At 34.0% G+C, this 18,908-nt stretch overlaps 1 protein-coding gene across 1 annotated transcript in view; it reads right to left on the bottom strand.

The window, feature by feature from the left end:
• Window positions 1-18,908, bottom strand: part of LOC126816991 (uncharacterized) — a 44,259-nt gene extending 25,351 nt beyond the window's left edge. The window contains exon 1 of the mRNA XM_056099341.1: window positions 18,797-18,908. The gene's annotated coding sequence lies outside the window, so the exon portion shown is untranslated. The remainder of the gene's footprint in view (window positions 1-18,796) is intronic.

The following is an 18,908-nucleotide window of genomic DNA, read 5'->3' as shown; positions in this document are numbered from 1 at the left end:
GGGGCGAAAAGTAGAAATTATAAATGGTAGTTATAGGCTTCCATAAGATTGTAAGACAAAATAAACATTTTACCATCGGTTCACGAATGCCTTTAAGTGCCATTTATAACAAGGGACTAGAAGGACGGGGCTAGATATATTCCACAAGTAACTCAAACGGTTACGTCATATTCCTATCTGGAGAGCATGCGCAATAAATACTAAATCAGTTTATGTACATTCATATTACATTATTATTTGTGTTGCGAACCATTTGTGTCAATTTCTAGGTCCTAAATATTAGCGAGTTAGCTCTTTTAAATAACAAATACATGTAGATTGTTTTGGGGTGACCTTTTCCCTGTATGTAAATAATCAGTAAATGTTCATATTTTTGCACCAAAATAGATAATTTTGGATCAAATTTTCTTTTACTGATAATTGATAAGTTCGTAAATAGTATTGTACGATGGATCAATAGGCCATTAATATTTCGATATTGGCCCCTTTCTATAGAAATCAATATATAATTGGCAAGAGTTATACAATCGTAATGTGCTCAACAACCCTTGTTTTACTTGTGAATATTTATCTCCCCAAGAAAAAGTTCCAAAATCATTTAATTGGTTAACATCAAATTGGTCAATATCAAAGTATATGAGTAAAATAATGTAAGATATTTTATACCCTGGCTTAGACAAGCTGCTGTAGATATTACATCAAATTAATAAGCTTATTATTACATTATGTAATATTTGAATCAATTTTTTTAAATTTTATTAAATTGTTATTAAATTTGTTTAATTCTGTGTTTAATTTGATTAGTTTTTCTTATTCTCTTATTCAAATTTCATAGAATCTGATTCCAAACCCATCTAGCTTTAGTGTTACATTCTAAATATAGAGCAGTGTAATATGACACTTATACAATACACCATCTGAATAGATAATAATTGGGCTACTATTTATTGTCTTTGAGAGGTTGATGACAGGATTCTCTTCAACAAATCTTTGAGGTCACATTCCCAAACTTGAAGAAATCCGGCTGATTTCTAGTTGGTCTTAAGACTGCATTGGTTTGTCTTAAACTCGTCATTTGTGTTCATGAGCATCAGGGTCGAGATGGCAACGTTAAATGTTTTATTCGTCTAATTTACTATAAAACACAATATTCGGTTAGCGACACGGGTTAACGGCATATTAATAGCTTTATTCACTGAGATGGTTCCTTTACTTGTGGTTTATTTTTCGAATTGCTTTTTGTATTGTGTATTTATTTACAGAGGTTAAAAGTTTAAATGGACATATTTAGCACCTTCTTGTAAACCGTTGAAAGATTTAAAGTTTGGATTAAGGTTAAGTGAATGTAGGTCAAACATGCCGTTTGACAGAGTGTGTATTAGGGCGTTAAAGATTAAAAGTTATTCCCTACAAGGTGGTTCTACGGTTCTTACCAATCAATTCAGCTGTGAAATAACACAATTTCTTTCATTATGTGTACAACAATAAAACTATTTCAATTTCAAGTTGTCTAATCCAGGGTGTTGTGAGGTATGCATCTAAGTGTTTTGACGACTTGAAAAATATACTTAATTTTATAAAAACTTATTAGAATCTTAGGATGATTTAAACAAAGGCACAAGACCGGTTCCAGATTCAATAATACATATAGCAAGTATAACAAACCTTTAAACATTGATACGTTCACTATTTCGGGCATTAAACTAATGGCTGATATTGTAGATAACACTAAGCCTAGGTTAACATCTTCAAAACATAGTATCAATTTAATTCAAGACTACTGGCCTAAACGCAGATATAGCACAATTATTAGATAATACGAATTAATTAAGTTAATCAATCTCCAATCATGGGTGAGAGAAAATCAAACCAACTTGAATATAACAACAATGTCTTCCACCAACACGAACCACGTGATAGAGGATGAATGAATTTGTGACACCGAATCAATTAACATCTAAGTGTTGTTATGAAAAATGTCTCAGCTCCAAATTTGTAAAACTTATTTGTTTAAATTATTGGGAAAAGAATGGTTTCTTGTGTAATTTTCCTATCATATGGAAAACCATTTTTTGTATTTTTAAAAACCCTAAATGTATTGACTTAGATTATAAAATTTTACATAATATATTATGGTCAACGGAAAAGCTATTTAAGATAGGTAAAGTAAGTGACGAATATTGCCCGGTTTGTAAATCAAGGCACGAAGATATTCAACATTTACTAGATGTCATTATTAAACAGTTTTTAAACTTCTAATTAAGAATATAATGAAAAAAAATAAGTAGTAATGAATTAGGCACTGTAATTTTATTTGGTCTCCAGCGGTCAATTAAAACTCCACTAATAGAATTGTGTAATATTATTATGTGTACAATACGATTAGCTATACATAATAGATAATATATACTGCGTACACATCTACGAAAAGAATGAGAGTGCTAAAGATTTTATTTTAAAATTTATTAAGCCTCCCGGGTTAAGTGATGAGATAAGCATCGATTTTTAACTTTAAATAAAAGAAACAAAAAGTCTAATTTACTATAAAACACCATTCGGTTTGCGTCACGGGTTAACGGCATATTAATAACTTTATTCACTGCGATGGTTTCTTTACTTATGGTATATTTTTCGAATTGCTTTTTGTATTAATTTACAACGGTTAAAAGTTTAATTGAAAATATTCTAAATATTTTTCTTTATAACTGATTTGCTCAGTCAAAACATGTCTTAGAGGCCTACACAACAACGCAATTTGTGGTTGTAATCATTTATTTAGCACCTTCTTGTCAAACCGTTGAAAGATTTAAAGTTTGAGTGTAGGTCAGAGTGTGTATTAGGGTGTTAAAGGAGCTAAGTCTACCAAGTTCAAAGGCTACTAATACGTTACTTGTTGATGTTCTAACACCCAACATTTTCTTACAAAATGACCTATTGACCTTTTCTATATTATCGGCTTCCTGCATGACATCCCAAGACTTCTGATGCATAATTTAGAACGGGGACCACGTATGTGTCAAATAATGCTAAACCGGTTTGTATATTAAATGGTTTTCTTTGATGGTTTGCATTAAACTAAAGCAAGATTTCTGTCCCTGTAAAGCTATAGTTTTCCGGGTAACAGATAATTTACCGTTATAGTTGAAAACTATACCAAGGTAATTAAAGCTACTGACTACTTCAACTAAAATATTTCTATAATACCACATTGCATTACACATGATCTTACCACCGTTTCTAAAAACAACGATTTTCGTTTTATTTGCATTTAAATCGAGGCAATTGACCGAACAATATTCATCTATACCATTCAACATATTCTGTAAATTATCAGGTGAGTAGCTAAGTAATACGGTATCGTCTGCATACATTAGTAGACACAAATTGATGTCACCAATACTTATAGGTTCACTATTACAGCTAAGCAGTTTAGTTTCCAAATCAGTGACATAGAATGAAAACAAAAATGGTGAGAGAGACTCGCCTTGTAATAAGCCAGAGGTACATGTAAAGTAATCTGAAAATTCGCCTTTAAATTTGACACAAGATTGTATTTGGGACTACATAGATTTTAACAATATGAGAAGTTTCCCTGTTACGCCATGTTTGAGTAGTCTCTGTCATATTTTTGTGTGCGAGACATTATCATCATGTTGGATTGTAAATTTTCCTTGATTTTTCGCCCGGAACGATATGGTACACGTTCATTGTGTCTTAAATATTGGATATTAGGATCCCACATTTTCACGACTACATGTATATAACAACATCATGTTGGATTGAAATGAACCAATATTGAATTTTAATTTGTGTTTTTAATTCGATTATTATGGAAAATATCGAGTGAGAGACTTAGCTCCTTTAACACCCTAATACACACTTCGCCAGGGGCATATTTGACCTACACTCAATTAACCTTAATCCACACTTTAAATCTTTCAACGGTTTAACAAGAAGGTGCTAAATAAATGATTACAACCACAAATTGCATTGTTGTGTAGGCCTCTAAGACATGTTATGACTGAGCAAATCAGTTATAAAGAAAAATATTTAGAATATTTTCAATTAAACTTTTAACCGTTTTTTTTTTTTTTTCTTGAAAAATGTTTATTCACAAATTTTAAATACAATATCATATACAATACATATATGCTTTAGAATGTATTCATATATACATTAATATACAACATTATGAAATTGTTAAAAAGGATTGAAATAAAGGCTAACATTCTTCTTTTGTATATAGCTATTCTTACTATATAGCTATAAAATAACAGTGCCTAGTTCATTAATACTTATATTTATTTTCAATATATCCACTAGTATATCTTTAATCAAAAGTTTAAAATCTGTCAAATTTTGGCATCTAATGAATAAATGTTCAATATCTTCGAGCATTAATTTACAAACAGGACAATATTCGTCGCTTACTTTACCTATCTTAAATAGCTTTTCTTTTGACCATAATATATACTATTCAAAAAAAGTAGGGGATATTTGATTTTGGGGGCATAATACTAAAATATGCAAATGACTACGAAAAAAGTCACTATAGAACCTAACAGAAGAAACATTTCCAGTTACATGTGACGCCCAAACGCACCAATAGCTACCGCATGGAATGCTGGTGATGCTTGGGATCATCATGGGGGTCCAACCCAAGATTTGCACGACTCTGACTTTGAATGTTACAGTCATTGTGGCATTGAATTCCCGGGTGGAAACATCAGTTTAATTGTTTTAGTGACCAGAAAACAAATTTTGATATGCGTCGGATTACCCAAAATGAAAGGTTACGTGCCCTTGGCATGCTACAGATCGGCACAACACAGGCGGTTGTGGCGCGGACGATGAATGTTTCTCAGTCTGTCATAAGCAGGCTATGGTCCAGATACCGTGATACACAATCTGTACAGGACAGACCAAGGGCGACAACTCCAGCCCAGGATCGATTTATCCGTACCTTGGCCTTGAGAAATCGTGTCATCACAGCAAATCAGATCAGCGCTCGTCTTCAAACAGACACTGGTGTGAGAGTGAGTGGCCAGACGATTCGGAATCGACTGCATAGGGGTCACCTTCGCGCCCGACGTCCTCGCGTGATCCCTTGTTTGAGAGATCATCACATTCAGGCAAGACGTCGTTGGTGTAGGGATCGTCAACACTGGGATAATCGACGCTGGAGCAATGTGATGTTTTCAGATGAGTCAAGGTTCACTGTTGATTTTTTGGACAGACGTAGGAGGGTGTGGCGTCGTCGAAACGAGCGCTTCAAAGACGTTAACGTCATCAGACATGATCGATTTGGGGGTGGTTCTGTTATGGTGTGGGGAGGCATCACTGTTGCTGGAAGAACGGCTTTACATGTTGTTGCAGGGCGTGTTACAGGCCAGTACTACCGGGACAACATCTTGGCAGTCCATGTTGTGCCGTTCGCACGACGTCATGGCCGCCGTTTCATCTTCCAGGATGACAACGCAAGATGTCACAGGGCCGGGATCGTTACAGGTTACCTCCAACAACAGAACATCACCACATTACCTTGGCCAGCACTGAGTCCCGACCTCTCCCCCATCGAGCATGTCTGGGACATGCTTGGACAGAGGTTACGTCAACGTCAACAACGTCCTGCCAATGTCCAAGAACGTGCTGCTGCGTTGCAACAGGAATGGGACAATCTGGACCAAAATGACCTTAGACGTCTCATTAGGAGTATGCCACGTCGGATCAATGCTTGTTTGGCAAACAGAGGAGGATTTACCCGTTACTGACGTGGTTGTAATGCTGTGGTAACTTTGCTGTTTGACCCCGGGTATCATTTTACCCTTATAATGGTCAGTCTGTGCCTTACTTAGTCTAACGATCATTTGGAATAAATCGATGAATGTGAACTTCATTTCATTTTGTCATTTGTTTCTTCGTCAGTTTCATTAGGTGACTTTAATAACACTTAAAAATCAAATATCCCCTATTTGTTTCTTCGTCAGTTTCATTAGGTGACTTTAATAACACTTAAAAATCAAATATCCCCTACTTTTTTTGAATAGTATATTATGTACAACTTTAAAATCTAAGTCAACACATTTAGGATTTTTGTAAGTACAAAACACGTTTTTCCATATGATAGGAAAATTACACACGAAACCCTTTTTCTCCCAATAATTTAAACAAGTTGGTTAAACAAATTTATAGTTGAGTAGCTTCTGATAGCAAAATTTAGAAGTTAATTTATTTGGTGTTATCAATTCATCGTCTATCATATGACTCTGTTGGAAGACGACATTGTTGTTACATACGTGTTAGTGTGAATTACTCTCAACCATGATTGGGGGATACTTGTCTTAATTAATTCGTAATTTCCAACAATTGTGTTATATCTACGTTTAGGGTTATAAGAGAGAGAGAGAGAGAGAGAAATGGGGTTTAACGTCCACTCGACACAAACAAGGTCATTTCGGGACTAACATATGGTTTAATTTTATTTACATAATTCGCTTGCGCGTAGGGGTCTTTAGCAGTGGGAGGAAACCGGAGGTCCCGGAGAAAACCCACGAGGTTGGACAGGCGACCCTACTCCTTGCCACGTACAACCGGGGATTCGAAACCACGCCAGTCGACTCAATGACAGACTTTATGATACAGCGCGCGCACGCTAACCATTCAGCCATCCAACCCCCCTTTAGGGTTATAAGCGTGAATTAAACTAATAATATGTTTTGTAGATATAAACCCAGGTTTAGTATTATCTAAAATATCAGCTATTTGTCTAATGCCCGAAATAGTGAAAGTATCATTATTTAGGGGTTTATTATTATTAGGGTTTCACACTGCGTAGCTTGTGTGAAACACTATTGTTTTTGTTAAAATTATTCTTATTAGGGTTTCACACTGCGTAGCTTGTGTGAAACATTATTGTTTTTGTTAAAATTATTCTTATTATTATTCTTCTTCTTATTATTATTTTTTTTTTCCAATTTGCTTATATCTCAGCAACTTCTTGTCGGATCGATACAATGTCTTCAGTTTTACTGGGAAAGTGGGTGTGACTTAGAGATTAAAGCTATTCCCGGCATTCTGCGACATTGCGAAATGTCCGAAATCACCGAAAATGTCGTTTTTTGAAATATTGCCGTAATATTAACAATAATCATTGGATTTTAGCATATGATGCATTTTGACATAGCCAGAAACAGGGGACATAGCTATGTTACTTTTGATTTTTGATTTTCGACAAATCTTGGAAGATATTAGGCGCCAAATTTTGAAAATTTAAATTTTTACAAAAAACTTTTGTATTTATTAATATTTTTAAGGTTAAAGAGTCATCTGATTTGAACAAAAATGTCAACATTTTTTGTTTCCGTAATTTTCCTTGGCCGCCATTGGCTAATTCAGTTTTTCAGTCCTACATTAATTATTTATTGTTCGATTTGTATAAAACCTAGTTCATTTGTTCCGTGGTTCAAAACGTCATTTTTTTTGTTACCGGTAAAGTTTCCTGTCGGAACCGGAAGACGCGTAAATTTAGCAAAAACTACAATATTGACAGTTCGGTACCACTTTTTGAAAGCAAATATTATTTTTTACAAATGTGATATTATCCAAAAGATGCGCACTGTTAAGGTGCACAAAATCTCGGACTCAGTTTTTTTAATTTCGATTTCGTTTTCGGGCCATTTCGATTAAAAGGTAAAAAAAGGGGTAAAAATAAGCTATTTACAACCCATCCAGCGCCTTCATATATTAAAATATTTCTTTGATACGTTCATAAACTTGTAGAAATAACCCATACGAAGAGAATGTATGTGAAAAATAGTTTGTAATATGAGCAGTTGCCGAGAAATGGGCAATTTTGCATGAGTCACTTTTTACGCTAGTTTGCCTGTAAAAGAGTCAATCATTACTGGATTTTCATAAAAGTTACACCATTTGGTGCGTAATGTCAATTTTAACTAGGTCAAACCAATTCAACATTACCAATATCACCGGAAATTACGTAATTTGGGCAAAAACCGTATTTATAGCCTTCGAAACAAATAATTTATTCAAATGAGTTGTATTTGTTATTCGTTTAAAATTTTGATATTTGATTCCAATCAACTAATAGAATGAACCCATACGATCATATAGATATCACAAATTCCTTTCTAACTTGGTCAGTTGCGGAGAAATAGACGATTTTGAACAGGTCACTTTTCAAGGTTTTTGGACCATACAACTGTCAATTATTATTCTATTTTATAAAATTTTCACTGTTTGATACCTTTTACCAATTATGATTTCATACAAGTAATTTCAGATTTTCATTATCACCGGAAGTAACGTCAATTTGGCAAAAACTGTATTTGTAGCCTTCAAAACAGATATTTTGGTCAAATGAGTCTGATTTGTAATGTTTTTACAATTATGATATTTGATTCCGCTCAACAAATATATTGAACACATATGATCATACAGATACCGCAAAATGGTTTCTAACTTGTACGGTTGTAGAGAAATAGACGATTTTCTACAAGTCACTTTTCAAGGTTTTGGGTCTTTGCCATTTCTGATTTTAAAAAACTAATTTATCTTTATCATTATCACTGCATATAATGTAATTTTGTCAGGATCACTAAATGTATAAAATGAATTGATTACCAAAAGATGTTGGTTCCTGTGGTAATTAGCTCATATCAGATTGTTACTTCCTGAATTATATTATTGTATGAAAAAACTTTCTTGTTTAACTTTCTTCTCTATCCATCTCTTGCAAATTGTGTTTGTTTTTCTTTCCTCCAATTTAAATGGCTGATATTTACCATATTTGTTGGAAAGATTTATAAAAACCTTCAGAACCATTTGTAGGCTATGGTCTGGTATCTTAAAGTTATTATCTGATGGTGTTGATACCCGTCAGTCATTATGTACATGTATGCCTTAGTTTAGTACGTTTTTCACATTTGGCCAAAATAGGGGAAAGAATGAAAGAAAGTGGTATTATATTGGTTTTATGTATTAATCAATGCGGAATTTTTAAAGGGCAGATTAACGCGTTTGTCTTTATTCACACGGGGAGCGTACATGTAATTTGTTGATGCCAATTCCATAATATTATTGATACAGTGCGCTTTGGTCGTGCGTATTGTTCTCCCAAGCAGAGTTGTCTTCCCTTGCAGATCACACCTGCGCTGGATGGATAGCGAGATGCGTGCGCATAAGGACCTGAACATTTTGACCAAAACTACAATTTTGGCGGTTAGGAACGTCTTTTCGAAAGCAAATATTATTTTTTTAAAATAAGTAAAAAGTAAGAAGTTGCGCCAAAAAAGACGGAAGCATTTTTTTAATTTCAATTTCATTTTTGCGCCATTTCGATTTAAAGGTGAAAAACAGTGTAAAATTGAGCTATTTACAACCCATTCAGGCGTTTCATATTTTAAGATATTTCTTTGTGACTTTCATAAACTTTAGCATTAATTCATACGAAGAGAATCTATCTCAAAATTAGTTTGTAATATGAGCAGTTGCAGAGAAATGGTCAATTTTGCAAGTGTCACTTTTAACGCTATTTTGCCTGTAAAGGAGTCAATTATTATTGGATTATCATAAAAGTGATACCATGTGATGCGTAATGTCAATTGTGACTAGGTCAAACCAATTTAACATTTTCAACATCATCGGAAATGACGTAATTTGGCCAAAAACTATATCTATAGCTTTCGAAACAAATAATTTATTCAGGTGAGTCGTATTTGTTATTTATTTAAAATTTGGATATTTGATTCCAATCAACTAATAGAATGAACCCATGGGATCATACAGATATCATAAAATTGTTTCTAACTTGTTCAGTTGCGGAGAAATAGGCGATTTTCAAAAGGTCACTTTTCAAGAATTTTGGTCCATAAAAGTGTCAATTATTATTCGATTTTCATAAAATTTTCACTGTGTGTTACCTAATGCCATTTACGATTTCATACAAGTAATTTAAGATTTTCATTATCACCGGAAGTAATGTCATTTTGGCAAAAACTGTATTTTTAGCCTTCAAAACAGATATTTCATTCAAATGAGTCTGATTTGTAATGTTCTTAAAATTATGATATTTGATTCCATCAACAAATAGATTGAACCCATACGATCATACAGATACCAGAAAATGGTTTCTAACTTGTACGGTTGCAGAGAAATAGATGGTTTTCTACAAGTCACTTTTCAAGGTTTTTGGTCTGTAAAAGTGGCAATTATTATTCGATTTCTGATTTCATAAAACTAATTGAACATTTTCATTATCACCGGAAGTACTGTACACTTACATGTAAGAAATGTATAAAATGAATTGATATTGCTGGATTTGGTTGATTTGCCGTCCATTTTATTTGATGTGTGCAATGCTTATGTGGAAACCTGTTTAATGGTTTCATTGGTACCGGAAGTGACATATGTTTAGGGTAACGTGGCACCGGTGAAACCCGTCATTACTGCTTCGCAGTTCTAGTTCTTAATATATTTATTGTTAAACAATGGTTGTATAGCTATATCCACAATTGTATCTGGGAAGGGTCTTGTGCCTTGGTTTAAATCATCCCAGGATTCTAGTAAGTTTTTTATAAAAATCTGGTAAATTCTTCAATAATCTTTTGGTATATAAAACTTTTACGATATCTTTACCAAGATTAAAATTACCGTGCGTGTTAATAAAATACATCATTGTGTTTTTCCATATATGAGCATACTGTTCGTCACTAAATTTAATTAACCATTTTAGACTTAAGGCTTTACTCTTGAGGTTAAGATCAGGAGAGCTCAATCCACCGTCGCATTTATTCCCAATAACCGTTGTAAATTAATACAAAAAGCAATTCGAAAAATATACCACAAGTAAAGAAACCATCCCAGTGAATAAAGTTATTAATATGCCGTTTACCCGTGACGCGAACCGAATGGTGTTTTATAGTAAATTAGACTTTTTGTTTCTTTTATTTAAAGTTAAAATCGATGCTTAGCTCATCATTTAACCCGGGAGGCTAAATAAATTTTAAAATAAAATCTTTAGCACTCTCATTCTTTTCGTAGATGTGTACGCAGGATATATTATCTATTATATATAGCTAATCGTATTGTACACATAATAATATTACATAACTCTATTGGTGGAGTTTTACTTGACCGCTGGAGACCAAATAAAATTACAGTGCCTAATTCATTACTACTTATATTTATTTTCATTATATTCTTAATTAGAAGTTTAAAAACCTGTTTAATAATGACATCTGGTAAATATTGAATATCTTCGTGCATTGGTATACAAACCGGGCAATATTCGTCACTTACTTTACCTATCTTAAATAGCTTTTCCGTTGACCATAATATATTATGTAAAATTTTATAATCTAAGTCAATACATTTAGGGTTTTTAAAAATACAAAAAATGGTTTTCCATATGATAGGAAAATTACACAAGAAACCATTCTTTTCCCTATAATTTAAACAAATAAGTTTTACAAATTTAGAGCCGAGACATTTTTCATAACAACACTTAGATTTTAATTGATTCGGTGTCACAAATTCATTCATCATCTAACATGTGGCTCGTGTTGGTGGAAGACATTGTTGTTATATTCATGTTGGTTTGATTTTCTCTCACCCATGATTGGGGAATGCTTAACTTAATTAATTCATATTATCTAATAATTGTGCTATATCTGCGTTTAGGACAGTAGGCTTGAATTAAATTGATAATATGTTTTGAAAATGTTAACTTAGGCTTAGTATTATCTACAAACAATATCAGCCATTAGTTTAATGCCCGAAATAGTGAACGTATCAAGGTTTAAAGGTTTGTTATACTTGCTATATGTATTATTGAATCTGGAACCGGTCTTGTGCCTTTGTTTAAATCATCCTAAGATTCTAATAAGTTTAAATAAAATTAAGTATATTTGTCAGGTCGTCAAAACACTTAGATGCATACCTCACAACACCCTGGTTTAGACAACTTGAAATTGAAATAGTTTTATTGTTGTACACACAATGAAAGAAATTGTGTTATTTCACAGCTGAATTGTATGATAAGAACCGTAGAACCACCTTGTAGGGAATAACTTTTAATCTTTAACACCCTAATACACACTCTGTCAAACGGCATGTTTGACCTACATTCACTTAACCTTAATCCAAACATTAAATCTTTCAACGGTTTAACAAGAAGGTGCTTAAATATTTCCATTTAAACTTTTAACCTCTGTAAATAAATACAAAAAGCAATTCGAAAAATACACCACAAGTAAAGGAACCATCTCAGTGAATAAAGCTATTAATATGCCGTTAACCCGTGACGCGAACCGAATGGTGTTTTATAGTAAATTAGAGGAATGAAACATATAACGTTGCCATCTCGACCCTGATGCCCATGAACACAAATGGCGAGTTTAAGACAAACCAATGGCGGAATGGAATTGATTAATGGAATATAAAATTTAATAATGTATTGACACTAAGTTTTCTGGTTAGACTTTAGCCTAAAAACATGCGTGCTTATGACAATTTTGGCAGTCATATCTGAATGACTAAAAAACTGGTTATATTTCTTCTTTAACTTTTGGTATACTTAAATCGGGCTATTATTTATGGTAGAAAGATATAATAAAATGACCTAAAGCTTTAAAACATATTTTTAAATATGTTGAGGCACCCTAAATTGAATTTGAAGCACCGGGGATAAATAAATAAAAATAGCTATAATGCATGATTTTATTGTAACTAGTGAACTGATAAATATTGTACAATTTATCTAAACAGTACGTTAGTCGTCAGAAAATTCATGAAAACATGGTACTTTTCTGATATCTAGTTAAATTAACACTTACCCAGATCTTGGCATAAGCATGATTTAAAATGATCACGGCTAAAACAATTCGTTGCGAATCAAGCATTCTTTATGTAAGAATAGAGCTTTATAAGACCGTAAATGCACCACACATTATATCTCCATAAGATGGTAGCTATAATCTTTCAATCCAATCCCCTAATTTAGTATACCCCCACCCAATCATAAAAAAATAATAACATAGCAAAACGGTGTTTAATTCTGATCATCTAAATTATCAAATGATATTCGCCGAAGTAGTAACTGAGAAGGGCGTGTTTTAAGATGTACATAATGTATCTTACTATTTTTCGCTTATATAATTTGATGTTCAAATACAAACCATTAATACTTATCTAAGCATTAAAACAATCAACCATTTGTGGTTATATTGAAATCTGTAAAGGACGCATTCTTTTTGAATATATTTCAAAGTAGGTTTTGCTTCATTGGAAAAAAAAACATATTAGTAACGCCTTTTCAACAAGCAATTGTTATACTTTTAGTGATTTGTAGAGCGTCAAATCACAATGTTATTGTATTTTTTTAAATTGTAGATTTAATTCATTCATGTAAAACATTTATTACAATTTTATAATAAAATGTATAAAACACTGAGTTCTAGATTCAAATCACAAATCCACCTAAGCTAGAAAACTGCAAATCCGAATATTTTTGTTTATAAAATAAAATATTCACTTTCCATTCAATAAATATTCCAGTCATCTAGTTTTGGATTTGGGGAAATTCATTCTCCTTTTCCCATAAATACAGATTACCGTATTATTTAATAATCAAACCAAACAGCATGTAATCAAAGAGCGCTTGTATCCGCCGTATGTAATATTGTCACGTGACATTGTTATGTTTTGTTTCGCTTGGGAAGCGTTTATTATACACAATAGAACTCCAGTGTAGTAAGCCATAACTATGAACAATATCATGTCCCAAATAAATAATCTAATTTGTAGATCTGCAATTGGTCACATGATGGTCCGAACATTATTTGTATGGCTCTATTTGTTGACAGCAAATACCGCTAATAATTATCTTGGATAAAATACCTCGTTTAGTAAATGAGGCAATTTTACCCAGCCTCGTTCTGAACAAAATACCTCGTTCCAAAAACAGGGCAATTTAAAAAACCACGTTTTGGAACTCCAGAGAAACGAGGTATTTTTTTTACCTCGTTACAACGAGGCAAAATCGGGGCAAAAATTTTGACACGTTTTTGCCTCGTTTGGACAGAAATGCCGAACGAGGCATTCTGAGGTTTATAGTGTTATATTCAAAATGCAGACCCAGAATCCCTTTTTAATTGTCATTTGTTATTTGAAGCTTCATAGTGCTTATGAACACTTTCGTTCACAGCGAAGCGTAGACACCGAAACCGACATCGTGTGTAGATGGAAGTAGCACACATGTGAAAAGTTCCGTATTCTGCGAAATTTTGTATCTTCACTAATCCAGAAACATCGAAAAGGCATTTCTTTGTACCTTTGTTATCACAAAGAAGATATATTACAAACTTAATCTAATTTCATTCCTGCGAAAGCAGCAGAGGCTTATTGAAATTGTTCTAGCAGTTGGAATTCGATATAAGAGTAGGCCGTAGCGCCGCTGCCTGGGCAAAATTTCCCTCATAGCACACTGTATGGCGTGTGCCCGTCTTCATTAGCCCAGGTTAGGAAAAGAACTGTGTGACGTTAAACCCCGTTTCATTTCATTTCCAACTGCGTGTTATATTTGCTACCCGTATGTTTCTATGCCGATGATACTCAATTATATATTTCATTTACACCTAATTGTCCATCTTCTTTCAATTTATCAAAATTGCAACTTGAGAACTGTATTAGTGAAATTAGAAAATGGATGTCAAAGAACTTTCTAAAATTGAATGATGATAAAACCGAATATTTGTTATTAGGCTCAAGGCATCAATTAAGTAAATCTGCACAAGATAACCCCCCTGTTGTAATTGGAAATTGTGATATATTTTCATCTTATTCTGCTCGTAATATTGGCGCTATCTTTGATAGTTTTATGCTTATGGGAGCTCAAGTAAAAAATATTTGTAAATTGTGCTATTTTAATATTAGAAATATAGGTAAAATACGTAAATGTGTAACTGTAGAGGCCACTAAGTCACTTGTTAATTCTCTGGTCACTTCTCGATTAGATAACTTTAATTCACGTTTAGTTGGTTTACCTTTAAAGCTTATAGATAAATTACAAAAAGTACAGAATACTGCGGCTAGACTTGTTACTTTAACTAAGAAATGTGACCACATAACTCCTGTTTTATATAATTTACACTGGTTACCTGTTAAATATCGAATTGATTTTAAGATTTTATTACTTACTTTTAAATGTTTAAATAATTTAGCTCCTGTTTACCTCTCAGATCTTTCAGAACTTTATACACCTGGCCGAACATTACGTACATCAGATAAACTACTTTTAAAGCCCAAAACTGTTCAACTAGTCTCTTATGGTCAGCGCTCTTTTAGTTATCAAGCACCTGTTTTATGGAATAATCTACCATTTAGTTTAAGATGTTGTACATCTCTATATTCTTTTAAAAAACAACTTAAAACACATTTATTTAATCAGGCTTTTAACTGACTCTGTATAAAATCGTTAACATGCCCATAATCTTGTTGTTTATGTGTGATTTACATTGTCACTTTGTAAAGTGCCCCTGAACATGTTATATGAAAGGGTGCACTATAAATATGCTGTAATAATAATAATAATAATAATAATAATACCTTCCATTTCAAACTAGAGAGAGACCTCAATGGCAGACCTTATGATACAGCGCACACGTGCTAACCATCGCCCCCCCCCCCCCACGCCATTTCTTTATTGGCATCCCGTATTCATTTGCTACTCATAGCCTACATTTCTTTCTCAACCGTATGTTTTATTGTCAAACATATAATTCATTTACATCTACTCACATAGGCGTACGTCAAGCCAGGGATGAGATCGTAATTTCTTAAGTTTTGACTACGGGATTAAAATTCTGCATAAAATTTAGAAGATTTAAAGTCAGTTTAATACACAGTGACATTTTTTCGGGAATCATGAATGTTTGTTTAAGCGACCGGCTTAAGCGCGTCTCTGTGTACTCTAAACGATATATTTTTTAGGCATGATCATAATTTGTTTCGGCTATTTTCCCTTGTCAGTGGTGCAGGACGGAGGGCCCGATAAGGACAACTGTGTAGCCGCTCCGATGGGACGAACGAAACGAGGACCCGTGTATACATTGGTGTATCCGGGCAGAATTTCCCTCATATGAAACTGGAATGAGAGAGGGGGGGGGGCATTTCGGAACTAACACATATGGTTCCCTTGCGCGTAGGGGTCTTTAGACTTTAGCAGTGGTAGAACCCGGAGAAAACCCATGGAGTCGGACAGGCGACCTTACTCCTTGTCACGTACAACAGGTGGATCGAAACCACGCCGAAACAGGTTAAAATATGAAGTATTTTATTATTATCTTATTGTATATATCTCTCGTCTTTTTTGTGCCATTCGTTTTTATTTTTCATATTTATTTCATTTTTTTTATCTACCCGAACCTTTCATTTTCAACCACTGTTTATTTCCAATCCATATATTTGAATAAAACTATTTTGTCTTATCTAAACCTTTCAAAGACAGGTCATAAAGTGTGGTACTTTTTCGGGTATTCACCGCTAGGCTATGAATAGACCTCCAATGGCACTGTGTCAAACAACGTTTGTTGTAGTAGTTATTTTCGCATTTTTACTGCAACGAAAATTATGTTTGTGCATTTTGTAGGACGAAGTTAAACTAGTTTAAGTGGTTGGTAGCATTACCCCTCGACCAGACATCGTGATAGGACAGAGAATATCGATTTAAAAAAAAGAATGGCAAATAACGAAAACGAATGGCAAATAACGTAAATGAATGGTGAATAACCCTTTGCCATTCGAATGGCGAATACCCTCTGCCATATTAAACAGCTCGTTATTCGGGTAGAAAGACAGTTCGTTAGAATCTATTTCCCATGACATTGAAGTGTTATAAAACAATTAGGCTCATAAAAAACTCCAGTCCTAGCGTATTTCCCATAAAAGTGCCTTTATTAAATTATTGATTCCACATCGGGTGAAAAACGAACAACTAACTAGCTTATACTCTTTCAGTCTAGTCACACAATTGATATTGGGGTTGTCAAAATAGCGAACAAAAAAGGGGTATTCCCAATATGACGTGTCTGCTATTTTTATATCGAAAGTTTGTATTAATAGGAATAGTAGAAACAATTTGAAACAAGCCAACAGTGAGGCTGATGTCCCCCGCCGAAATAGGAAAATAATTAGAGGACACATATAAATTTATCACAAATTATCTTTTACAAAGTATTGAACAATCAAACAGTATATCTTTACTTATAGTCTAAGCATACAATGTTTTTGATGGAATAATTATAGCATATTAAGGGGAAAACATGCTCTATGCCTACAGATCTCGAGTTTGGTTGTATCAACGGGTCTATTTTCCATCTTGCTGCAAGTTGTGCAAAGTTCACTGTTTTCTTTCTGTCATTAAATGTCAATTCATTATTGCATACTACATATTTAATTAATTTATAATAGTTTCTTTTTCAATTTGTTTTTTCTGCTTACCATAAGCGGAACGGACAGACAGACAAACAGACAGACGGACGAACCCATTTTAATAGTTCCCTGCTTTCTTCGAAAGGCGGGGGACAATCAAAGTAGGAGAGTTATTGTTTTCCAAAGTCTCGACCAATCAAATTGCGTATCGCTCTGCTTACCCTGAGCAGAAAATGCTCATTATCAAACTTAGTCAAGGTATTACTGTAATGAAACTATACACCAAGTTTCATCAATCTCACTTAATTAGAACTAAAGTTATCGTGTCCCAAAGCATCAACCAATCAAATTGCTTATCTCTGCTTACCCTAAGCGGAAAATGCTCATCTTCGAACTCCATCAAGGCATTGACCTAATCAACACATACACCAAGTTTGAACATTCTAGCTCAATTAGGAAGAGAGTTATCGTGCCCCGAAGTATCAACCAATCAAATTGCTTATCTCTGCTTACCCTAAGCGGAAAATGCTCATCTTCGAACTCCATCAAGGCATTGACCTAATAAACACATACACCAAGTTTGAACATTCTAGCTCAATCAAAAGTTATCGTGTCCCAAAGCATCAACCAATCAAATTGCTTATCTCTGCTTACCCTAAGCGGAAAATGCTCATCTTCGAACTCCATCAAGGCATTGACCTAATCAACACATACACCAAGTTTAAACATTCTAGCCCAATTAGGAAGAGAGTTATCGTGTCCCAAAGCATCAACCAATCAAATTGCTTATCTCTGCTTACCCTAAGCGGAAAATGCTCATCTTCGAACTCCATCAAGGCATTGACCTAATAAACACATACACCAAGTTTGAACATTCTAGCTCAATTAGGAAGAGAGTTATTGTGTCCCAAAAAGTGTGACGGACAGACAGACGGACAGACAGAAGGACAGACAGACGGACAGACAGACAGACAGACAGACAGACGGACGAACCCATTTTAATAGTCCCCTGCTTTCTTCGAAAGGCGGGGGACAATAACACCACTCCCGTCGGAACGAAATTGATATGGGGATGATGGAGGGCCGATTGTCAACGTAGCGAGATAAAATGGGGTCCGGGAGCTGGTTCCTGAGACGTAATAAACACGTAATTACCCTGATTAAGACACACAATTCACAGGTAGTTTTATGATACAAAAAGGTTGTCACAGTATGCAATACGCCAATCCGTTAATGTCCTTCATGCTGTATGCTGTATACTACACTATAAATACAGGTTAGAGATATACCCCATTGTCTTACAGTCTTTACGTCATCAATATGTCGAAGAAGTAAGATATATTTTACTTACCATGAATAAAAACACAAATAAAATAGAGAAGAAACGTCTACAAATGGCGGAGCTCTAGGTAATAGTGACGTAAATGAAATACTTCCCTATAATCAAAAAGCCCCACTTTCTG

The sequence above is a fragment of the Patella vulgata genome, chromosome 3 (genome assembly GCF_932274485.2).
Source record: "Patella vulgata chromosome 3, xgPatVulg1.2, whole genome shotgun sequence".
NCBI classification, from domain to species: Eukaryota; Metazoa; Mollusca; class Gastropoda; family Patellidae; genus Patella; species Patella vulgata.
The sequence above is the reverse complement of the archived record's forward strand: the minus strand, read 5'-3'. Positions and strand labels throughout refer to the sequence as shown.